The 26,034-nt window shown below is 42.0% G+C and overlaps 1 protein-coding gene across 5 annotated transcripts in view; it reads left to right on the forward strand.

Annotated features, from left to right (window-relative positions):
• The window catches only part of LOC149453630 (3',5'-cyclic-AMP phosphodiesterase 4D), a 1,049,085-nt gene that overhangs the window by 954,426 nt on the left and 68,625 nt on the right, over positions 1-26,034 (forward strand). The window lies entirely within an intron of this gene.

Genomic DNA, 26,034 nt, shown 5'->3' on the forward strand with positions numbered 1-26,034 from the left:
GTGTTTATGAACATGGTGAGGTCATTTATGAATGGCTCTCACTCTTAATGATGGCTTTTTTGATTGTAAGTAATTTATTATAATGAAACAGGGTTTGCTGGTATACCTAACAGTGGGTGGAAGCACCCAAAAAAACAGGAGGACATGAAGAGAGTCAGAAATTATGATAAGATAGGTCTTGGTATAGAAGTATGTAAAACATTTTGGGAGCCAGGGGCTGCACCTCTATTTATTACAGGCATTTACCGTATATTGTGCCGGCAGTTTGTGCAACACTTTGATTCATTCACGTCAGTCTCTGCCCCCAAGGAGTTTGCAGTCTAAGGCTGGCCATACATTATACAATTTTCCTTTAGATTTACCAAAGCCATATAATATGAGGTCATACTTAAACACTTTTTCAATTTGTATTCAATCCGGCAGGCCTTTGCACTACGTAGTTGAAGGTAATTCTAAAGGAAATCGAATAAGAAAATTGTATAATGTATGGCCAGCTTAAGATTATCTCACATGCATACATCCAATGAGGGAAGAGGGGGTGTAGCAAGTATTTGACCCACCTGGAAGGGTCAAACTGCTGTAGTGACTAGGCAGCAGTGTTTCAAGATGCAGGCCACAGAAAACCCATGCATAGATGATTTTCTGTACAGGGCTGACCTTTTTATGTTCTCATGTCGTGACAGGGTCACTTTGATGAAAACTGAGCCAAGTTGCTGTGTTTTCCGGGTGACAGTAGTTCATTGACTTATTTTAGCATATTTTACAAGTGCCATGTTTAATTCCTACCCCAGTCTGTATGCTGCTATGCTCCGTGCATTCTATAGGGGCCACTCCTGTTTGTTTTCTGTGGTTACTGTCTTCTCTATAAACCTGGAACTACTGCAGAGCAGTTCATCAGTCTCTGGAGGCCAAATGAATCCAAGTGCACTTTGTTCTGAGCTGTACCATGACAGCGGTAGTGCCAGGTAAGCCACAGACCAGGGCCTCTTTATCACTGATCTGCATCTGCTAGAGAAAGATGAGGGACATAAGAGGTCTACAAGATCCCGGATGTCCCTACTCCTTTAGAGTACTTGTCAGTCAGTCCCTGTGTTTCAGCACATAGGGGACATTTCAGCCCCTTTTGTGATAGTGATAAAATTAGGTTAAATATGTAACCTAATGTAAAAATATATTGAAACATAATTAGTTATCAAAAAAGTAAAAGACTCATATGCATGCATTTTTGATGTTCATTCAATATATTTGTACCTATTGCATGGTACATTTTGGGTATCGCTACGTATGCCAGAGGTAGAAGCATTATTCCAGGGCCATCAATTAACTCTCAGGTAAAGATTTTTGAAGGAGAAGTAGTACCCATGCTCTTTTGGTCCTACTTCACCTATGGGTCATAGGAGTGCACTTCGTTCTGCACTCCTGTTACCCGTTTTCTGCTGACTGCAGGCTAAATCCTGTTGTCGGCTGATGTCATGGAGCAGGTCCAGGCTCTGGAGAGATCCTGACTTTAATGTTGGGATCCAACCAGATGTTTGGACTGGATGCTGGCTCAGCCTCTCAGCAGAGTCAAGAGTCAGCTACTCCCGTCCCCTCCTCAGCTCGGCACTCCAGTGAGTGCTGGAGGGGCAGAAAAGAAAGCCGGTGACTGACAGTCACCGACTCTGCTCACTCAAGATCGAGGACCAAGTGATAAGTAGTCTTTGATTGCTTAGTTCTCAATCTCAGAGGTGGTGGGGGCAGATGCAGCATTTAATTGATGCTGCATCTACCTAGGTAAGTATTGTTGTTTTTTTATGGTTCTTTTTACATCCCCATAGTTTAGGGAGTACTTACAATTTATTATAGTTTTCTGCCATTTTGGAAGTGCATGTGATTTTAAGCCTTGATATATTTGGTAATTATTAACTCAGTGTTATCTATTATATACAGTGCATTCATAAAGTATTCAGACAACTTTCAGTTTTGTTATGTTGCAGCCTGATACAATTGTTTAAATTCATGTTTTATTAATTAATCTACACTCAGTACCCCATAATGACAACATGAAAACTGAATTTTAGAAATGTCTGAAAATATTGAAAGCATGACAACAATCCTAAGAACACAGCCAAGACAACACAGCAGTGGCTTGGGGACAACTGTGTGTTTGTCCTAGAGTGGCCCAACCAGAGCCCTGACCTGAACCCTATTGTATATCTCTGGAGAGACCTGAAAATGGCTGTACACCGACGGTCCCCATTCAACCTGTCTGAGCTTGAGAGGATTTGCAAAGAAGAAAGGCAGAAAATCCCCCAATCCAGGTGTACAAAGTTTGTTGCGTCATATCCAAAAAATCGAGGCTGCCAAAGGTGCTTCAACAAAGTACTGAGTAAAGGGTCTGAATACTTAAGTACATGTGATATTTCAGTTGTTTCTTTTTAATAAAATCACACATTTCTTAAATTCGGTTTTTCACTTTGTCATTATGGGATACGGAGTGTAAATTAATGAGAAAAAAAATGAATGTAAACAAGTGTATTATCAGGCTGCAACATAACATTGAAAAAAGTGAAGGGGGTCTGAATACTTTATAAATGCACTGTATAGTGGAAAGTTTAGAGATGATGATAGATTTGTGTGCAAAAATTGTATTTATTTTGTTTTTATTGGAAATATAGATTGAATAAACATTTGCACAAGGATGGCGCATATTTTTTTCTTGCAACCACGGGTTGCAGGAAAGAAAATCCATCAACTCCCCCATCTCTCCCGCGGAGCCATGTAGTTCTTCTGGCAGGGGATGATCGATGTGAAAGTTGATCGATCAATCAGCTTGGGTACATTCAGCCTGCCCATACATGGTTTGAAACTCGGTTGGTCCCTGCTGAACCAGACGAGATTTGAACCATCTGTGGTCGGCTTTAGTTTCTTTAGGCAAAACCTAACTTGCAGGTAGAAGAGTGGGAGCTCAACAGTAGGGAGTAGTGCTGAACTGCAGTAGAGTATGAAGTATATGATGTTCTATAATACGCATCTGTCATTTTACTCTCATGTTATGCTACAGGCGGTGCACTAGAAGGCTGCATTTTTTTTTTATAAAACCATCATGGCTTTGCTGTGTAATGGATTGGCCTCGGTCAATGCAGACATTTAATGAGCATGCTCGGATTCCTCAGCATCTCTCTTCTCTCCAGCATGCTGATCAACACAGTTGCTGCCGCTGGATCTCATTATTGCTGAATGGCGTGCTGTGATGATGCATGCTCCATAATAAGAAGCACATAGACCTGTCATCCACTAAACGGGTCTGATAGCAGAGGAAAGACAGTGCCGACCTGTCAGAGGGATGTGTCCATAGCAACTATGTGGTGGCCATTTTACACGCAGTGCAGACTTGGCCTTGTTTAAAATATGTTGAATTTCTAGATAATAGAAAATAATCTTATAACTTAAATATCATATCAAATGCATAGAATATTCTGATGTCAGCATGTTTTTTTTAGTTTTGAGCCAGAGTTTAACTGTATATGACATGTTTCAAAGGTTCCTATATTTAGCCCTATTCTTCATGAGAGATGGGCTACAAAAAAGAGTACTTCACTAATCCGAATAGATGCAGCTGTTTCTGCTGTGTGTCTCAGGGTCTGGATCAGGCTTTCTACCCAAGAAGAACCCCTGTAATTATCTTAAGGCTTCAGGGAACCCTAGCAAAAATGAATTAATCAGGGCCAGTGAGAAGTATGTCCCTTGTATTGGTGGTCAGTGGGAATAATGCCTCCCTTACAGTGATGGAATCCCCCCCCCTCCACCTTACTGAGGAGTATGTTCCTTGTATTGGTGGTCAATGGGAAGAATGCTCCCCACTACAGTGATGGAATGCCCCCCCACACACACACACACCTTACTGAGAAGTATGTCGCTTGTATTGGTGGTCAGTGGGAAGAATGCCCCCACTACAGTGATAGAATGCCCCCCCCCACCTTACTGTCAGCATGACCCCCCCCCCTTCCCCGGAAAGACCGCTAAAAAGATAATTGGTTCCATGTTGCTGCCTCTATCAAGTGGTGATGGATCCAGAATTATGTAGGGGCCATCAAATGGGAGGTAAATAGACCACAGCTCAAGGAACCCCTAGAAACCTCTGGAGGAACCCTAGAGTGAAACCCTAATTGAGAATGACTGGTCTGGATTAATTTAGCAATACAGAATTCACTTTAGACAAGGCTGAAACTGTAATGTCCAGACACTGAACAGTATAGAAGGCACCAAATTTATGAAGTTTATCTACTAGAGTGTCAGTAATTATTTGAGAGTGGTGGTATGGATTTAAAAAGTAAACTCTGCATCTCTTAGGTTTTTTTCTACAGCATTGTAATCTCACTTATATTATATATCAGCTTGAAAGTGGACATACTCGTCAAAACACAGAGTTCACATGAATCCGTGGGGCAGCAGATATTTTGCTTGATGAACCATTATCTATCAGTTAATATTAATATGTACTGTACACCCATTCCCATTCCTGGCTAGTCTTCTCTGTGTCTACCTGTGCAGTAGATGTGCTGTGTACAGCCATTGACATGAATGGCCTTGCTTTGCATTTGTGTGCAAGTCTCTGGCTGTGTAAGAGAGTATGAGAGAGAAAACAGAGGACTGAATATTTTTTGGCAATATTGAAAAAGGGGAGGAGAAATAGATCAGTTTAGAGCAGTGGTCTCCGAGGGCCAAATGTGGCCCTTTGCTAGCCTTTATCTGGTCCTTGGGGCACTAATCCTCTGACACCAACATTGGGGCATAATTCCTACCCTGACACCAACATTGGGGCATAATTCCTACCCTGACACCAACATTGGGACATAATTCCTACCCTGACACCAATGATGGGGCATTATTCATCCCACTAATGCCAATGATGGGGCACTACTCCTTCTGCTTCTGATCACAAACCCAGAGACAATGTTTATTTTCACCAATGCTGGGTCCAGGACATTTTCTACCCCCACTGCCTACAATCTGGCCCTACAAAAGTCTGAAGAGCAGTAAACTGGCCCTTTGTTTGAAAAGTTTGGAGACCCCTGGTTTAAAGGATAGTTGTGACTTAAAGAGGAGCTTCAGTCAGTTCTGCAAAAATTAAAAGTTAGCGGTTACAAGTTACTCATTTGTCCAAGGATCCAGACTGGGCCAGTTCTTTGGATCTTCGGATCCCCAGCGCCGGTATGTCAACAGTGGGCAGCCAGCTATGACTCCTTAAGGCTTCACAGCCAGCTTCCCACAGCGCGTGCTGCACTGTGCTTTTTGAATGGCCCCGCAGCATTCTGGGACCTGTGACGTGTCCCTAAAGGTTGCAGGGGGTGGGATGAGAATTTCTGGTGTTTTGACAGGTACCTGGTGCACCCAACCCCCCCCCCCCCTGAAGAAAAACTATATTCCAAATACAGCGAGTGAAGAGGAAGAGCGGAATTTCCCCTTTTTAAGTAGTGGAGGTCAACTTTTTTTTTTTTTTACATAGGGGCTGACTTCACCAAAGGGCCACACATATACAGTAAATGTAATGCTACAAAGACTGATAGTCAGAGACTGCAAACATGCTATAGGGAGTTGTTGGAGAAAAGGGAAATGCTTCAGGAGACCGTCATTAACTGGAGACACGTTACAGAAGACCCCTAGAGATCACTGCTATTAAACCTCTTTACAAGTCAGTGCTTACACATGTAAGTGCTCCCTGCAGCCCCATTAAAATGACCACATTTGTTATTTCTCTCAGCAAGTTCCAAAGTATAAAGGGAAAAGTCAATCAAAAAGGAATGAATGATCTGCATTGCAAAAGCCTGTTGGGATTCATTTCCAAACCTCGGACAGGTATAAATCCTTGTTGGATCCCTGCTTGTCCACCAACCTGGCAACCAGCCAAGACAAGCCTGTAGCACCTTCATTCAGAATAAATGTCCTTTTTTTTTTTTCTCCCCATGCCTGGTAGTGGGAAGGGAAGCCCATGTTGAGGGGGACTTGCCTATCTGCCATATTATCCCCTTCTCCACAGACGGCTGCCATTGACACATGATATCTGTCCCAAAACATACTTCCTTCCCATGGAGTTTTTCTTTCTCTTTCCTTTCTCTTTTTCTTTTCTCTCTCTTTTTCTATTTCTATCATATGCTGGCTGTAGGCCTTTCCCGCCTGAACTCTCTTCGCATAAGAGGCATTTCCCCCTCCTAGACCCACACCTAAATGAGCAGATACCTCCTCCCAAACACCTATTCTTCCTTCCTTTACAGGAATGAGCCTCCAGACTTTGCAAACAATGGTCTCACCAATAACGGATATGTCTAACGTGCGTCTTACGTGGTACTGTGGGTTCTGTCTGGATGTTGAGACCTTTTGCTGCTCATAAGTCACTTGACAAATATTTTTAATTTCGAGGTTGATGTTTTATGTACTGCTTTGTTTGTCATATTTGTAACTTGTAACACGTTCCTTTTAATAAAGTATTGGAACAAAAAGGAATGAACAGCATGAAAAAATTAGTACAGGAAATAACCCCACCCATTAACTCACTGTCTACGGGGACCCTGAGGGCCACGGAGTCTGTGTGAAAGGGCCTGAATATGCCCCCCCAGGCCTCTGGTTGGGTACCAGGGTCCTAGAGAACATAACAATCTACAGTTCTGCATTGAAGGCAACCCTGGTACTTTGCAAGTACAAAACAAGATTTTAAAACAGAATTTCGGCCTCCAGGACACATTGCCTCCAATCCAACCCCACCCCTTTCCCCTCGGGCACGCCATTCGTCTAGGTGAATGCCACACACTTTGCCTGCATCACCTCCTGGGACATGTGGTCTCATATCCCAGGAGGCTTAGTCCTTTGTTGGGAAAAGAGGAGGGGGCAAGGCCTGGTCAGGTGGTGTCTCATCGGTGAAGCCATCAGCTTAGCCCAGAAATGCTGATGCGGGCAGCTTACTGGTGACATCATAGAAGAAGATGGCAGCATGGGACCGAGAGGGGTGCAGAGAAGAATCAGATCTCGGCAGGACCACTAGGGGAGGTGAGTACCTTCAATGTGCAGGACCTGCAGCCAGGTAAGTAGGGGTGGGTTGTGGTATTAGGGCCAGTTCACACAACATAAACGCACTCTGGATGCATTCTGGATACCTTTTTGCTTACAGTTCACACCAGACACAGTTCTGGTGCAGTTTTGATACAGTTTTCCATGTTTCAGTATGGTTCTGTGCAGAAAAAATGCAGCAGGTTCTACTTTTTTTTTTTCTGCACCGGAAACTAACTGGAACTGACTGCACTGGTATGAACTAGTACCATTGGAATACATGGAAAACACTGTGCATGCATTTTTGATGCAGAAAAAAGTGCACTGAACTCCCATCTAGTGTGAACTAGCCTTTAGGGAGCCTAAAGTTCTGCTTTAACAAAACTGTGTGCTTTTGTTTTTGTTATACAGCACATTGGTGTATCTCTATACAGGTAATAAAGCAAGTATAACATCCATATACGATAAGCAGTAAGCAGATTTGCAGTAAGTCAGAAGCACGCTCTTGGGATGATTTACTAAACCTGGAGAGTGCAGAATTTGGTGCAGCTGTCTGGCAGCCAATCATCTTCTAACTTCAACTTGTTAGGTAAGCTTTGACAGTAAAACCTGGAAGCTGATTGGTTCCTATGCAGAACTGCACTAGATTTTGAACTCTCCAGTTTTAGCAAACAACTCCCTATATATAAACGTGCTAAAATGTTCAATAACAATGTACAGGAAAGGTGAATCACTTAGGTACTTGCAAGTACCATTCAATTTCTTCGGTCAGTTTCTTTTGCAGAGTGCAATAACTAGTTGAATCCAACCAGATTACAGTTTGCTATAGTGACATCAAATGAGATTGGTTGCTGTATGGGTTACTGCATCTTGCCCGTTAACATTGCTCCTTACACTGCCTTCCTAAAAAAAAAAATCTGTGTATTTTCCATTTTTACAATACAGTTAGAAAGTTCAAATAAATACATGTGAGAAATATCTGGATAATAATTATTATTCCTACAGATAATTGTCTTTCCTTTTTTATATCGGCTTGCAGTGCCAGTATTATGGATGTTAAATAATAACATTATAGATTGTTTCTTATAGATGGTGAGCTGTGATTTCAAATCTGATAAAATCACAATCAGGGAGTTGTGTGATGCCGCCATTTCTTTGTAGAAGTGTTTGCTAATACTATTTTATCTTATCAGCTCTCAGGAGCAGAGTACTCTGTAGTGCAAGTTTCTGTCTGCCTGTTATCTGCTTACATTTACTATTGTATATTATTACTCTGCTGGTGCTGTCTTTGTGATGCTAACCCCAGTGCATTAAAGCAGACTTGAGCAGGCCATACATGGGTCGAATTCCAAACGATTCTGTAATCTGATGGTGCCACCAATGATTTCGAAAATCGGTCGTTTTTCATGAATTTGCTAGTATGCCCAATAAGCGAAATGGGGAAGAACCACGAAAATTGGCCCAATAACAGAGCGAAAATCATCTGATTACTCTTGGGTTCGATTTTCAAATGAAAAATAGTTCGAAAATTGACCCATGACTGGTCTTTAATGGGGAGATTTACTAAAGCTGGTTCATGCAGAATCTCGTGCATAGCAGCCAATCCGCTTCTAACCTCAGCTGGTTCAATTAAGCTTTAGCAATATAACCTGTAAGCTGATTGGTTTCCATGCAGAAATGCATGGGATTCTGAGTGAACCAGCTTTAGTAAATAGACCCCCATGTGTTGCTAAACCCACAACAGTAAAATCAGTCTGTATATGCAGTAAAGCATGCTTGTTATACTCACGGTAGAACCTAGGGGGTTAATCCTCTGTGTTGTGTAAAAATTCTGTTTGAAACTGACTTCTCTGATCCTCCACTTCTTCCAGTGTCCCCCTCTTATCTCCTGATAAGACATATCGTGTGGAGTCACCCTGCACATGCTTGGTTTGGTGTGTATTGCTAAAGAGGGATTTTTTTCTCTTGGGAGAGTGTATGTGATCAGCACAGGGCTAATCAGTACTGTCCAGACAGAGATTAGGGGTTCTGCATCCTTCTAGAGCAAAATGAAAACTTCTACAAGCTTTAACCAGTGCTTGGCTGGACACTGATAGAAGTCACAAGACTGCTCTAACTGCTGATGAGAAAAGGTATTTAGCAGTTTATATTTACTAAAATAATTGCATTTCCATGTTGTGTGTACTGTGGGAGATCGGATATAGTGAATGCAGGGTCCTGGGTTTAGTAACACTTTAAAGTAACTGTGAAGTGGTTTTGTATATTTTTTCTTTTTTTCTGTTTAATAAATATGAACTATTTAATATGATTACATTGTATTCTTACAGCATGTGGAGACAGGCTCATTTTTTGTTTTGTTCTTTTCCAGTTTCTCTTGATCAATAGCATACTTAATATCAATATCAAGTTTCAATGAACACACTCAAGGGAATCACAGCAGTGACTCTTTTCCCCTCCCTCAGATTTGAAATGTCAATCAGAGACAGAGTGCCTAAAAGGAAGCAGCTTCTGTCTCTTTAGAAATCCTTTTTCTGGGAACACCAGGTTCACCTTTATTTGCAGTACAAGGACGATAGACATTGGTCTAGACATGGATGAACTTAAAAATGTAAATATATAAAACTGACTCAAAACCACCCTGTGGTTTCTCTTAGGAGTCATGGAGTTGACCAAATTCCAATATCCATGGGGGGATATTAATCCTGTGTGTGGAAGCTCCATGACGCAGCTGGATGTTTTCCACTGCTGCCTTTATCCCTTCTATCTCAAGCAATGCTTTCCATCTTCAAATTTTAAAAAAAAAATTTGGTTCAGAATGGTAATCTGGAAGCATTTTGTACCAAACACCCCTAGGTTGCCATATTGCATTGAGCTTTTTAAACCATTTTAGAAGTGGAAAGCATTGCTTGAGATGTAAGGGATAAAGGCTGTGCTAGAATGAGGAGTTTGAGAAAAGCAAAGAGGAAGTCTGTTGTAAAGCACTTTTTGACCTGAAAGTTGAGTATGGTCTATAGTTCTGCTGAGTGTATCCCATCTCTGGTGTGGGGAGAGTGCAGAGTGTTCTAAATTCTGCTGATTCATGAAGGTGAATGATAAAGACGATACTATGTTTCATGTGTTCTGAGATTTGCATACTTTGAAGCTGGTTGCACATGTTGTAACACATATAAGAGTAATGGTGGAAAAAAAATATTAGCTGATTTTGTGCCGCCCTATAGCAGAAATACTACTACAGGGTGGCACATGTGCGCAAAATCACATGTATATACGTGATTTTTCAGTTCCGGGTAGGGGGGCCTCGGCTGTCAAATCACCGGGTCCCGGCTGGTGAGTCGTTGGCGATCTCTGAGGATTTCTGACTTGGGAGAGACTTGTATGTGAACAATACAGATCTCTTCCCTGTCACCTCCTGCGCACTGCTTTGTATGCAGCGTCAGAATGCCCACCGCAGTCCCCCTATAAGTCGCTGATTGCCACCATTACTAGTAAAATAAATAAATCCCAGTATATATATATATATATACAGCCATTTGTAGATGCTAGAATTTTCATGTAAACCAATTAATTTACACGTATTGGGATTTTTTTTTTTTTGGCAAAGACGTAGCAGAATACTTTTTAGGCAAAATTTTTGATGAAATTCGATTTTTTTACATTTTTTTTTACTGGACATGTTTAATAGCAAAAAGTCAAAAATATTATTTTTTTTTCAAAATTTTGTCTTTTTTTTGTTTATTGCACAAATAATAAAAACGCACAGGTGATCAAATACCACTGAAATAAAGCTCTATTTGTGGGAAAATATGGATGTAAATTTAGTTTGGGTGCAGTCGTTGCATGACCATGCATTGCTGTATCGCAAAAAATGGCCTGGTCAGGAGGGGGGAGGGGGGGGCAATCCTTGTCCTCTGGAGGACAAGTGGTTAAAGTAGAACTATAGCCAAAACTTTTTTGTCATTTTGGATAGAGTAAGGATGAGTTATAATCCCTGTCAATTTATTTTTTAACATCTGTGTCCCATTTCAACAACTCTTCATTTGAAAACAATATGCTGGTAGGTCCTGAGTAAATCTGTATTTGAATCCATGTTCCTGTAACAGCCGTGCTTTGGTGTATGTACACATTGCTGCTCTTTAAGTGGGATATTATTTGTAGGGATGGCTGTCATCAGGCTTTGTGTAAACCTGTTTGGAACGTAATGAACTGACCATGCAAGAAATGGCTGAAGCACACCTGGCCTTTCAGAACTCTGTTACAGCAAATATTTGGAAAAGTCATCGGACTGTTGAGAAGAATGTTTCCATCTAAAGTATGCACCCAGCCAGAGCAGTAAATGTTCACCTTTTGAGATAGGCTATTGTAGTATATTACTAGTAAAAATCGACAAAAACTCAATGACTGATCATTCTGATCTACCCTCCTTGCTGCAAACCCCCCAATCACTCCAAACATAATAATACAATGTACATGCATATCACAATGGTCTAATCATGTCATATGTAGTGGGGATACTTTTCACAATTATTTTTAGAGTTTTCTTCCCGCTGACAAGTTCCCAGTGACATCATTGGTCTTTTGAGCTATCTATAAGGGGTTCATTCTTCCCAGCTACCACAAGTGTACGGAGAATTCTTCGCACTGATCATCACACTAATGTATCATGAGTTGTAGATATAGTCATTTGTAGCAGGGGTTTCCTGAGGCTGGAAAGTTTTTTCAATCATTCCTCTGTGTTTAAAAGGTTGAGAAAGACTGCTTGAAAGTGTTATTAAAGGCAAAATGTTCTTTTTCATTTTGGATAGAGTAATGGAGGGTTATAACCCCTGTCAGGTTTTTTTTTTTTTTTGCCATTCGTGTCCCCATTTTAGGATGTCCCCTCTATTACTTTTCTGAGGGCAACCTAAAATTTGGGATTTTCTTTTCATTTCACTTTCAATGATAATGGTAAACGGGACAAATATTATTATTATTATTATTATTATTATAATACAGAGATGGGGAATCTCCCTAATGGGGACAGACAACAGTAAAAACCTAATAGGTGTTCTAATACCTTTCCACACTATCCAAAATTTAAATAAAAAGTTTTTCCTTTACTTATACTTGAAGTAAATGCAAACTATCTTTATACATGTCAAATGCTGAATGAAAATGGTATAAAATATTAATGCCCTTCTTCCATGAATAAAAAGACAGCATTGTATTTTTTATTAGTGGAAGAAGGGGATTCATATGTGTTGTTTTTTTTATACTATTTTCATTCAATATTTGACATTTATAAAGATATTTTGTATTTAATGTACAGTGAGGAACAGAAGTATTTGAACACCCTGCTATTTTGCAAGTTCTCCCACTTAGAAATCATGCAGGGGTCTGAAATTCACATTGTAGGTGCATTCCCACTCTGAGAGACAGAATTTAAAACAAAAATTCAGGAAATCACATTGTATGATTTTTAAATAATTTATTTGTCTTGCACTGCTGAACATAAGTATTTGAACACCTGAGAAAATCAGTGTTAATTGGGAGAGCTTGCAAAATCGCAGGGTGTTCAAATACTTCTGTTCCTCACTGTAACTTAGTTGTTTTTGATACACCACTTGTGTGATATTCCAGTCACCTTTTTTCTTTTGTATTAATACATCTGCTGCAGGAACCTCACTGACTTAGTGAGTTGACATATTTCTTTGGTTAAACAATTTTACCTGTTTTTTAGCAAAGAAAACTGACAGGAGCTCTAATTCTCCACTGTATCCATCCCACTGGAGATCACTTTAGATAAAATACCGCATGGTTTCATGAGATAAAGACCACATATTTCATAAAAATACTGCATGCAATATTTTAGAAGCATTTTTTAGTGAATGCCTAAAAAAGTTTGAAAAACGCTGAATAGTATTTTCCCCCCTTTTCTTAAAGTGGTAGATACCGCTTTGTGAATGGAGCCCAATGTGACTTCCATTGTCATGTGATTTTGCGTGACTCAAATTGCATATGTTCTAGATCAGGGGTCTCCAAAGTTTCTAAACAAACAGCCAGATTACTGTCATTCAGACTTTAGGACGGGCCAGTTGGAGTAAGATATGTCCTGCGTTACAGGAATTAAATAATGACTCAGGCGTGGTTGTCATTGGGAGTAAGAAAATTACATGGTGCTTGTGGTTAGTAGGAGGGGGAATAGTGCCTCAGTATTGATATTGGTCTGAAGAATAGTGTCCCAAGGACTGGATAAAGGCAAGCAAGGGGACACATCTGGCCCGTGGACCGCAGTTTGGTACCACTGTTCTAGATCAGAGGTCTCCAAACTGCGGCCCAAGGGCCTGATGTGGCCCTTTGCTAGCCTTTATCTGGCACTCGGGGCACTATTCCTCCCACTGACACCAACAATGGGACACTATTTCTTACACTGATACCATTGATGGGTATTAATGGTAGGAATAGTACCCCATGTTTATTTTCACTGATGTTGGGCCCAGGACATTCTCTACCCCAACTGGTCACAATCTGGCCCTCCTAAAGTTTGAAGGACAGTAAACCGGCCCTTTGTTTGTTTGCAAAGTTTGAAGACCCCTGTTCTAGATAATCAATTGAAAAGACTTATCTATGGGCTTCCAATAAGGATGTACAGTAGATCTCAGTCCTAGATCCATGTTAAAGCATTTTCACCATCTAGTGGTTGTCATGTGGCATTACCTAATAATCAGCTTTGTCTTATAATTCACTTGCATTGTTTCTTTATAAATGGGGGTAACTAGGACATAGTGGCTCCATCTGTCAGGAGGACAGTCACTTACAAATGAAAGATTATTGCTTGTTTTCATTCTGATGGGGGCAGTAATTAACACGAGACATGGGTTCTAACTTTCCTCACTTCATCCAAAACTGGAAAAAATTGGGGTCGGAGTTCAGATTTGATCTTACCCTTTTGCAGATTAATCTCCAACTGACAAAGGCTTTGAAAGAGTGGAATAGTCTATTGTATGTGACAATTCTAATATAACATTTAAGCAAAGTTTTCTTAAAGCCCAACTCCGGGCAAAAAAAGTCTTCCCTTAGAGCGGAGCTGTGTCCGCACTGCAAGGGTTAACTGCTCATTTCTCTCTAGGTGATTGGCATACTTGCTTAATCCTCCAATTGCCCCCCCACAAGACTGGTCCCTGCAGTTCCTGTCTACCCCCTCCCAGGGTTGGGCTTTAAAATAGTACAATAACATAAATATTGTATATTTGAGTATACATAAATCAATGGTGGTGTCATTCTATGGACTCATTTGATACCCACTTGGGGTGAAGAGGGATTCCTTTCTCCATTAAAACCCAATTCCGAACACGGCTATTTTGTTTAATTTTTCTTTTTGTCGTTTATTTACACATTATTACCCTCATGGTTTTTTACTAATTGAGGAGCTCTCTAGGCTCTGCTGAGAGCTGCTTTAACACCTTGGCTGCCATTCTGCTATAAACTGGGTGTCCAGTGTGCCCATGTGCCTTTAACCTCCCTGGCAGTAATCCCGAGTGTGGCTCAGGGTTAATTGTCAGTACCAAAAGCGGTAACCCCGAGCCACACTTGGGATTACACTGTACCTTGTCCTGCGATCCCCCGATGCCCTCCCACTGTGTCCTCTGGCTGATGTCGGCATCCATCTTCTGGGTTCCCTTCCCTTTGAGCGTCGCGACGCAGGGTGGCTGAACCAGCAGGAAAAAACTAAAAACATTACATACAATACATTGTAATCTGTTAGGATTACATTACTGTATCAAATATTTCACCTCCGTTTTGTCCCCAGTGCATTGTCTTGTGCCCTGACTTCACTTTTACTGTTCTTTCTGCCTGGAAACTTGAGAACGTCCATGGCATCCAAAAAGCGTCCCTTTAGGTCAAAAGCGGTTTTAGACCAGCTAGAGAACAGCGATAGTAAATTAGAACCACTTGCAGAATTGAGTGATAATGATCTGTGGGGAAATTCGTCATCAGACACTGAAAGTGACGACAGCGACAATTCTGCGACTGAGCTCAGTGATGTGTAAACTTGGTGCTGTATTTAAAATTTCAGTGTTTTTGGTTTGATTACATTATTGAATTAAATTTCCTATTATATTATTATTTCTTATAATTATTATATTATAATTTATGATTTTGTGTTTCAAACTTTATCGGGGTTGATCCCAACTTTAAAGTTGGGCGCTTTCCCCATCTTGGACCAGCTAAGTGACATCAGCCGACAGTAGGCTTCAGGCCGCTGTCAGCTGAAAATGGGTCACAGGAGTGCAGAACGAACTGCACTCCTGTGATCCACAGGTAAAGTACAGCCTAAAGAGGTTTGGCTGTACTTCTCTTTTAAAGCAAATTGGACAAAACTTTATACAGGTTTTGTCTTCATCTGGATGTGCTATAAGATGTGTAGATTTTTGTTTCTGTTGTGGAAATAGTGGAAAACTTTAAAGGGAACCTGTGCTTTTCCCATGCATGGTCCACCTAATGCCCTCTTCCCAATCGTCATATATTGGTCTTCTCTTTCCTTACTGCTCTGACCAAGATGGCCAAGTACTTCTGGGTATGGTGTCCAACTAGGGTCTAGAGAGAGCCCTCAACCTTGTGTAAGCTCCAACACACAATCCAGAGCTTAAATGGTTCTAAAACTTTGTTGTTTTTTCTCTTTTTATTTTTTTTTATTAAAATAATAAACACGTCATATTTACCTTCTCTGTGCAATGGTTTTTCATAGAGCAGCCCTGATCCTCCTTTTCTCTGGTCCCCCACCAGTGCTCCTGGTTCCTCTTGTTCAGCCAGTGTCCCCATAGGAAGCCACTTCCTATGGGGGGCACGCGTGTGGGCTTGCTCCTGGGACTCCATAGACCCTGCCCCCCGCTCCTTCATCACAGAGTTTGATTGGAAAAAGTAGGAGCCAATGGCTCCCGCTGCTATCGATCTGCCCAGTGAGGAGGGACAGGGCAGGGAGAGCTGCTGCTCTCATGCACAGTGCAGGATCTCGATGGGGCTCGGGTAAGTATAAGAAGGCTGGGGGGGATTCCAGGTCCTGAAGGTTGGAATGCATTAAGGTAAAAACCTTAAGGCTTTAAAACCACTTTAAACATGGCTTTCTATAAGACTGAACAGAGCAGTGGAGGGCTGCAACTAAAATATGTGAAGGTGTGGATGGCACAATGTAAAGTGAACCTGTTGCTTTGCTTTGCATGATTTTAGGCTGAAAACACTAATTGTTAGGATTCTTTCTGAGTTACCGAATTGAAACCAGTATGTAGATCAGGAATGCTGGATAAAGCCTGTCCTTATCTACATGCTGCTTGTGGGTCATTGCTTGAAAGTATTGAAGCCAAATGGTCAGTGTGACAGCCAGGCAACTATCATTTTCAGCAGGAAATGTTCAACAAAGGCAGCCCCAGTGTTCCTCTCATGACAGGTTTCCTTGAAATGTATTTTGACCCATTTCCCATGCAGGCGGCTTCAGAGGGGGATACTAAAAAGCGATAAATGAAACAGGAGCCGCCTTCAGCAGGCCGGTGTGAGGCATGTGCCTTTGAAAGGCTGATCCGCAGTCAGGATGATTTATGCTGGCACGCCGTGGCACGCATGTGATGAGCTCTGCACAGTTTGTTTTTCTGTTCACAGGGCAACCGAACAGGTCATCATGTGGTGTTATTTACACTTGGACCCTCATGCCTTCTCACAGCCACCTTACAGGGAGCTGTCACCTGTCTGAATGCAGGCTACTCATGAGGATGAGGCTCTTCCACAATCATTTCAATGTCTATTCAGTTTCTGCTCATTGACGTGTTCAGCCATTATAGTCTCTATTACTGGTATCATGAGGGTATTGCTGTCCCTACGCCTCCCATCCATTCTCTCTAACTCAACGGTCTTTGCTTAAAGAAACTTTTTTCAGTTTGCCCAGGGAAACGTGACGGTGTATTTTGCTAGCCCTCCTCCCTGACTCACATATAGTCACCTTCTCCAGCCAAACCCCATGTAAGTTTTTTCCAGTTAGTGTTGAAGCTTACACAAGGTCTATTGCACTGTCCTCCTCCTCATGTGACAGTGTCTGTGCCTGGTGATTGGCCACTCAGACCTGAGCACCGCATCACAGAGGTCACCTGATCCCCCATACCTAGAAGAACCAGGTTTTTGTGAGGGCTTCAGATGAGCTGCAAAGGTGAGTATTAGTAGGTCAGGGGAGGGCGGCAAGTTTTTCATTTTTCATCCATTCAGTCAGGAGACAGAAGTGTTCAGGTCTCACAGCTGTAGGTCTGTTGGTGCTATAGAGCCGATATTTGATGGTCAGCACTAATGAAGCCTACTCAGTGAGGTACAGCAAATGGGACAAGAATGATAGGGCAGTAAAATAAAGCAGAATTTCAGGAAAACATTTTTTTTTTACTTTTGCCATGTACTATTAAGTTACCTCTGATGATGGCTATACTAGTTCTAGCTGCCTGCTGTGTGAGGTAAAAATCCTAGTTTCAATATTACCAGATACTAGTGTCAGTGCTGATCTTTGTTGATGTGCTGGAGAGCATTCTATGAATGGACAAGGGGAGATCATGATGTTTACTTGCCCCCGCTCTCCCCTTGTCCGTTCACAGACTGTATTCCCTGAATGGAATGCAAGGCATTTTGGGAATGGGCAAGGGGAGAGGAAAGGTTGTGTAAAGGACAGGATCCCTTCACTGTAGGAGATCCACTCCTGTTAGACACAACAACGTTTGACACTGACAGTAGTATCCAGCATAATGTGACTTGAATTTTTACCTTACACAGCAACCATCGAGGCCTAGGAAAGCCATCATCTGTTTACAGAACACAAGATGGCCTGTGAATGGACAAGAAGAGAAGAAGGGCAGGTAAACAGGATCTTCCCTTGTCCATTCATAGAATGCTTTGTATGGGATACATAGGGAGGGTAAACAACAGGACCTTTCACTCCGTTATCAACCACAATGTCAGAAGTTGGACACTGACAGTAGTATCTGCCATAAATGAAACTATACTTTTCCCATACATAGCAGTCATCTGGGCCTAGCAAAATGTTGTTTAGAGGCAATATGTTTGTACACCACTGTGAGAACTAAAGTTTTTCTTCCTGGAGGTCGCTGTAAAGCTCTATAAACCAATTTAGGGTCTTCAGCAAAGCATAGTTGTTGGATTTTACTTTGGGAAGAATTGAGGAACACGGGAAGGTGAAAAGTGACGAGTATGTCCAATGACCAGGCCATGCCTCTATGCAGAACCCCCTATGGTCTCTGGCAGATATAATATAATCATTATGTATATTTCAGCAACTACTACACCCGCTGCCATTCTATTGCTTTGTCATTGTTATTTTTCCTTCCACTTCTAGACGTCTGAGCTGGTCTGCTGTATTATTTGAATGTCTTCCATTCCTTGCAGTTTGGTCAAATCTGAAAATGCCATTACTGACTGAAGAGGGATGAGGTACAGGATTTCAATGGAAAGGACACGCTTCCTGTCTGTGGGGTTACTGTGTGCGTAGTTTGTGAGGATGCTGTCTGCCATCTGCATTCATATTCCTGACATGCTCCAAATAGCTCCGGCACCTAAGGAGAACTTCCAGGCTACTTTAACCCTCAGCAGCATAGTTGGCATTATACAGAGACGGTCCCCCCCCTTTCCCCGCTAACAGAAGCTGCGCTGACTGAAGGCCTGAGCTGGAGTACACAGAAAATAGAGCAAATAGCTGGAGTCTCTGCAGGCTTTGGCTGCAGCACAGGCTGGCATGTCAGATGGAAAGCCGAAGCGCTTCCTGTGTGTCAGGTGTTTGACGTCATCGTGCTTTGTCCTCTGGGAGTCCCAGTGAAATGATTCTGTGCTGCACAGGAAAGGAGAATCCAGCTTGTGCGCAATGGAGAATTCAGGAGGGCATGGATTTTTCCTCTCCTGTGTGGAATAAAGGGCACATTTCTCCTTTAACCTTCCATATTTTGTAAGCCATGCTAGTCCAATTTAGAGATTTTTGTAAAATCCAATTAGAGGTTACTGCAGGAAAATCTTACTGTCTGGCATAGGCACTATGGGAACCTGAGCTGTAGGACCGGAGATCATATACCAATGTCATCCATGGATTTCTAATTTTACTTTGTTTACAGTTGTTTTATTTAGAACCTGCAAGATGCATTTAAAGGAGAAGTAGGGGCAAAGCTCTTTTGGTTTACTTCCCCTCTGGGTCACAGGAGTGAACCTAATTCTGAGATAAAGTTCTCTGTCAGCTGACATCACAGAACTGGTCCAGAGTCTGGAGAGATCCCAACTTTGTCAGAATCCGCCCAGATGCCTGGATCAGCAGCTGGCTCAGCCTCTTAGTGAGCTGCTGAGAACCTGAGCCAAATGCTCCCTCCCCCTCCACAGCCCGGCACTTCAGTGGGTGCTGGAGGGGCAGAGCAGAATACGATGAGGCACTGCTCTCTGCTCATTGAAGACCAAGAACTGAGTAATCAGCTGCCTTTGATTGCTCAATTCTCAGTCTCAGAAGCGGCGGGGGACAGATGCAATATTGAGCCAATGCTACATCCACCTAGAGCAGGGGTGTCAAACTGGCGGCCCTCCAGCTGTTGCAAAACTACAGGTCCCACCATGCCTTTACCTTTGGGATTTGTGCTTGTAACTGTCAATCTTGCAATTCCTCATGGGACTTGTAGTTTGGCAACAAACTGGAGGGCCACCAGTTTGACACCTGTGACCTAGAAAGTATAGATGTTTCATTTTTTTTTCTATTATTCCCATAGTTGTCTTTTGAAGAACAGATCCATTATTTGGCAGGCAGGTCTATCCTCACCAAGTATGCCCTGAATGTCCAGCCTGATTGAGTTTACTGAACCTCATGACTCACTACACATAGTCCATTGACGCTGTGGGTGGTGTCCAGGCCTGTACAATGTGGTGCCATGGCTACCTTTTGAATAGCAGCCCCTGGTGGCACGTCTATCTTCCCAAGGGGTTAATTTTGACTGTAGGAAGAAAACGAAGCAGGAAGGAAGTTGGGTGGTCTTTACTATCCTTTACTAGCCTAAAGCGAACAGTGTGACCTGTATGAGTATTGCTTCCAACAGACTGGAACCACAACAGATCTAGTCATCACATCACATATAGAAATGATGCTAGGTATATACACATGAACAGCATGGTGACCTAGCGGTTTGCACTTCTGCCTTGCAGCACTACATTCCTCAGTCTGAATCCCAGCCATACACTACCTGCATGGAGTTTGCCTGTTCTCCCTGTGCTTGTGTGGATTTCCTCCCACACTCCTGTGGGACATGCTGGTAGGTTAATTGACTCCTGTATTAACTGACCCTAGTATGTATGGGAGATCGGGACCTTAGATTGTGCACACTTGGAGGACAGGGACTGGTGTGAATGTACAGTGTGTAAAGTACTGTGCAAAGTGTTGGCAGTATATAAATCTAGAACAATATTAGGCTGTGATTGGATTTAACTAATATAGTTCTATGATTTTGGATCTAACTGCTTTGTCTCAAATCTGAGCTTTAGTTTAGGTGTGCTGCTACACGTATAGCTTTGTACCTCCTTTTGCGCAGGGGGGCTTTATTTGGCACAAATATTCATTTATTTTATTCTTCAATGTGATATATGTTCATGAGTTGAATCACACAACAATCTCTACTACTGATGAAATTATTACTACAAATCTAAAAGCACTTCATGTTTGTGAAATGCTATGCCAAGAGCAGCAAAAGTAAATCCCAGGTTGCTGTGTTCTGGGAATATCCTTGGATTAGGCATGTTATATGCCAGACAAGGCCGGATTTCAGTGTAGGACTCGTGTACTGTGGCCTAGGTCGGCATTCCATGGTGGATGGCACACACATTGCACTGCTGGCAGGAACACAGCCTCGTTTAGCACAAACCATTGGAAGCTCTTATGGGCAGGGCCCTTTTAACCCTTTTGTATTTTATTGTATGTATCTGTACCAGGGGCGGACTGACCGTTTGGGAACTCAAGCACTGCCCGAGAGCCTGGGGTCAGTAGGGGGCCCCATGAGATGCCCCTGGTACCTTTCATAAGCTTTTTTGGGTGTGATTTAAGTGTGGGGGGCGAGGACACAGGGGCCCCATGATACCCTATCGCCCGGGGGCCCCATGAGTTGTCAGTCCGCCTCTGATCTGTACTGTCTCCCTTTGTATTGTAAAGCACTGCACAAACTGTTGGGGCTATATTAATCCTGTATAATAATAATAATAAGTGACAAATAAAACCTATGTATCTGTAACATGTTGTGTTAGTCACCAGAATGTGCATGCCCACCTGACTGCTGTCTATGACCTTGTTAAAGCATCACACATTGGTGATCGTACTTGTTTGCAATGAATCCCATCAGTGAGCAGATAACATATAACATGTTTGCTATAATCTCCATTCATCCCTGGAATAGTCCTGGTACTGTGGAGCCCTTGTCAGTATTCGGTGTAATGGTGCCATCTGCTGGGCATTTTTTGGATGAGCATGATAAACCATGAAATTCAAATTCAGCATAAGGCCTCGTTCACACCTATGCAGGTTGATGTGTTTTCCCTTTTTTGCTTTTTTCATTCTTTTCACAGGAATTTTTGATGTGTTTCGTGTTTTTTGGAGGTGTCAGTTGTCTTGCGGGGGAAACCAGCAGAAATGCATCAAAAACTCAAGCACTGCTTTATTATTATACAGGATTTATATAGCGACAACAGTTTGCTCAGCGCTTTACAATATAACAGGAGACAATACAGCAACAATACAGTTCAATACAAGAGGGAAAGGAGGGCCCTGCTCCTTGGAGCTTACAATCAAAGAGATTTTTGATGTCTTTCCATTGAACTCTATGGAACCAAAAATGCGGCCTGCTGTGGGAAAAAAGTCCCTGACCCGTTCCAAAAAAAAAAAAAAGCCGCATCGAAAAACGCACAGATCTGAACTTGATCCATAGGAAACCATGGTAAATGAACTAGTGTGTTTCTGCAAAACTGAAAAAGGCATAGGTGTGAACTAGGCCTTAGAAATCTAATCCTTTATTTATAAAGGATTTATAAAGCTTCAACAATTGGAGCAGCACTTTACATATATTGTACATTAACATCAGTCCCTGCTCCCAAGGAGCTTACAATCTAAGGTCCCTATCCAACATGCATATACTTACACATACTAGGGCCAATTAACATACCAGCATGTTTTTTGGTGTGTGGGAAGAAACGCACACAATCATAGGAAAAACATGCAAACTCCATGCTGATAGTGTCCTGTGCTGCAAGACAGAACTACAAAGCACTTAGCCATTGTTCTGCCCAGTCAACTTCAATTTTAAAAATATAGCAGACTCCAATATACCATCAAAAGGGTAAGTTTAGCCAGAGTGTCTGAAACATTTGTTTGTGTTACCCCTAAAAAACTAATCATATTCAACCTCTGCTGAATATTTGAGTGAAAGCTTCAATGTGATTGGCTGCCAATGGTCCGTAAAGACTTATTTCAGACACTTTGTGCGATTTACTAAAACTGAAGACTTTGGTGCAGCCGTGCATGGTAGCCAATCGGCTTCCAACTTCAGTTTATTCAGTTAAGCTTTGGCAATAAAACCTGGAAGCTGATTGGTTCTATGCAGAGTTGCACCATGCAGTTTTAGTAAATCTCCCCCTGATAAATGAGGCCTGTTGTGATGCATATGCTTGTACGGGTAGTATTAAATAGATCAGGCCATAATATGGGCAGCACAGTGGCCAAATGGTTAGCACTTCTGCCTGGCAATACTCGGGTCCTTGGTTCAAATCCCAGCCACAGCACCACCTGCCTGGAGTTTGCATGTTCTCCCTGTGCCTGCGTGGGTTTCCTCCGGGTTCTCCGGTTTCCTCCCACACTCCAAACACATGCTGGTATCTTAATTGGCTCCTGTCTAAATTGTCCCTAGTATGTGTATGTATGAATGTAAGTTAGGGACCTTAGATTGTACACCCCTTGAGGGTTAGGGACTGATGTGAATGTACAATATATATGTAAAGCGCTGCATAAATTGACGGCACTATATAAGTACCTATAATAAATAATAAAATGCATTGTACTATACAACATTTACGGCTATTGTCCAGACCTAAGGCTGTGACAGCTGCATAATCCCGGTGTAGAATGTGTTGTTATGCAATGGCTACGCAAGTTTGTGTGCGTAAGTTGTTTATCTTCACTGGGAGGCCATCTTAATCTGGTGTTAGTGACGCATGCCAGTAGTGGTGTCAGCAGAGCTCTTCAACTTATGTCCTAAGTTCATGAGCCCCACAGAAGATAATGCACTTAACAGAAATTGGAGCTATACTTCCAATTCCTGTGTACCATGTTCCTGGGGTACTGTGGGATCAGATGTGTGACGTCTGTCCTGTAGACATGGATTTCTTACTATACTATATACAGACATAGAACAACAAGATGATGAATTGAAAGACGACTTACTGTTATCGGTGGTATTGCTGCATGCGTTTGACATAGAACACTGGGAATTATTAATATTACCATTGCAGAATGTGGTCGTCGGCTGTAATTTGATAAAATGCCACTGTGTTTTCTGGTTAGTCACTCAGGGCCCAGATTGTTTTGAAGCATGAGCCCGGGTTCACACTGATGCGGTGTGGAATTTGCAGCGTTTTCAATGCGTATTCTGCACCGCATCACAATCGCACCCCGTTCATATGAACCGACCCCGACATCGGTCCGCAAAACGCAGTGCGATGTGCAGAATCGGATTGCATAGGTGTGAATATTCATGCGATCCGATTCCAGTGCAGACCGAAAAAGGTTCCTGCACATTCTTGGTGCGGGGCGAATAGAGACCTACAAAATGTATGGCTATGATCGCACCGCATACAAATTGCATGTATTGCGGCTCCTGTGCGAATCACATGGGATTTACCGCACTACTGTAGTGTGAACCTAGGCTTAATTCAAAAAGAGGGGTATTTACTAATGTTGGTGCGTGCAAAACCTGGTACAGCTCTGCATAGAAACCAATCGGCAGGTTTTGTTGCCAAAGCTCAATTGAACAAGCTGCACATCTGCACCAGATCCTGAGTGCTCCAGTTTTAGTAAATCCACCCGCCTATGTCATGCATTAAAGTGACACTATACAATATACTATACACATCCTACTTAATGGTCCTGTAATCTATTTATCACAACATCATTTGTTACTGTGTTGTTCTGCCTCCTTGTAACATCCTCCATGAACTCCCGAACCTCTCCTTCCCCCCCCCCCCACTTTGGAACGCGCTGGTTGTGGTCCTGTGCACCACTCTATGCACACTACTAATCTCATATTCTACAGTCCATCTTGGAGCAAGCGAGAGGGTGGCTATGTTCCTACATACATTGGGACCATGGAGAATGAATGTAGCTGCACTCTAAAAGAAAGTCAAATCACAGCAACGGAGAAAAAGAACTTTGGAGATTTAAAGGAGGCTGAGGGCAAAAGAGTTAGGCTGAGTTAACCACTTGACCTCTGGAAGATTTACCGCTCCCCCCCCCCCCCCCTTTCCTGACCAGGCCATTTTTTGCTATACGGCACTGTGTTAGTTTAAATGACAGTTGCGTGGTCATGCAATGCTGTACATAAATAACATTTATGTTCTACTCTCCCACAAACAAAGCTTTCTTTTGGTGGTATTTTATCACCACTGGGTTTTTTGCGCTATATTCCAAAAAAAAAAAAGACATATCCAAAAAATTTAGGTCAATATGTATTGCTCCATTGCTACACATTGCTGTATGCTACATATTTTTGGTAAAAAAATCCCAATAAGTGTATATTGTTTGTTCAAAAGTTGTAGTGTCTGCATACTACGGCATACAGTATGTGATGGAATTTTTTTTTTCAATACTAGTAAAGTGCGACTGCGATATTGCGGCGGACAAGCTGATACTAACTGACACTTTTTGTGGGAACCAGTGACACTAATACAGTGATCAATGATAAAAATATACACTGTCACTTTACTAATGACACTGGCTGGGAAGGGGTTAAACATCTAGGACAGGGGTAGGCAACCTGCGGCTCTCCAGCTGTTGCAGGACTACAAGTTCCATCATGCCTTTGCAAGTCATAGCTGTAACTGTCAGTTTTGTAATGTTGCAATGCCTCATGGGAAATGTAGTTCAACAGCAGCTAGAGAGCCGCAGGTTGCCTACCCCTGATCTAGGACAATCAAAGGGTTAACTTTGTGCTTAACCAGTGTGTTTGTGTTTACTTTCATGTGTTTTTACTAGGCAATGTGCTGAATTTTATTCCCTGCTTTGCTTCCAGCATATCGCCACTGACAGGACATAGCTCTGCCTTGTTTACATAGGCCAAGCTGTGTTCTGTCTCTTTCCTCGCCGATCAGCTTGTGCCAGGGGTCATCCATTGGCACTAATCCCACATCATAGAATTGAATTGTTGAAGTGGTTGTAAACCCTTACATACAGTTGTGCTCACCTTACACACCCTTGCAGAAATCATTACATTTTGGTAATGATATTGAAAATATGACTGGTCATGCCAAAAATTGCTCTTTTATTTAAGGATAGTGATCATACAAAGCCATTTTTTAGCACATAGTCATTTGGCTTCTTTTTAAATCATAATGATAACAGAAATCACCCAAATGGCCATGATTAAAATGTCAATTAAAGTTTAATTTCTCACATCTGTGGCTTTTTAATTTTCAGTTAGTGTCTGTGTATAAATAGTCAATGAGTTTGTTAGTTCTCAAATGGATGCACTGAGAAGGCTAGATTCTGAGCCATGGGGAGCAGAAAAGAACTGTTAAAAGACCTGCGTAACGAGGTAATGGAATTTTATAAAGATGGAAAAGGATAACAAAACAACCACACCATATTTTCCTGGACTAAAGAGTTAACAGGTGTACTGGAAAAAAAGATCAATTGTATTTTAATGTGAAAAGTGATGTATTTTTGGGAAAAATTGTTATTGGAACAAAGGAATGGATAGGTTGTATAATTAGATATAC

Source organism: Staurois parvus, unplaced genomic scaffold, assembly GCF_062004578.1.
Source record: "Staurois parvus isolate SC_StPar_1 unplaced genomic scaffold, SC_StPar_1.0 ptg000445l, whole genome shotgun sequence".
NCBI classification, from domain to species: domain Eukaryota; kingdom Metazoa; phylum Chordata; class Amphibia; order Anura; family Ranidae; genus Staurois; species Staurois parvus.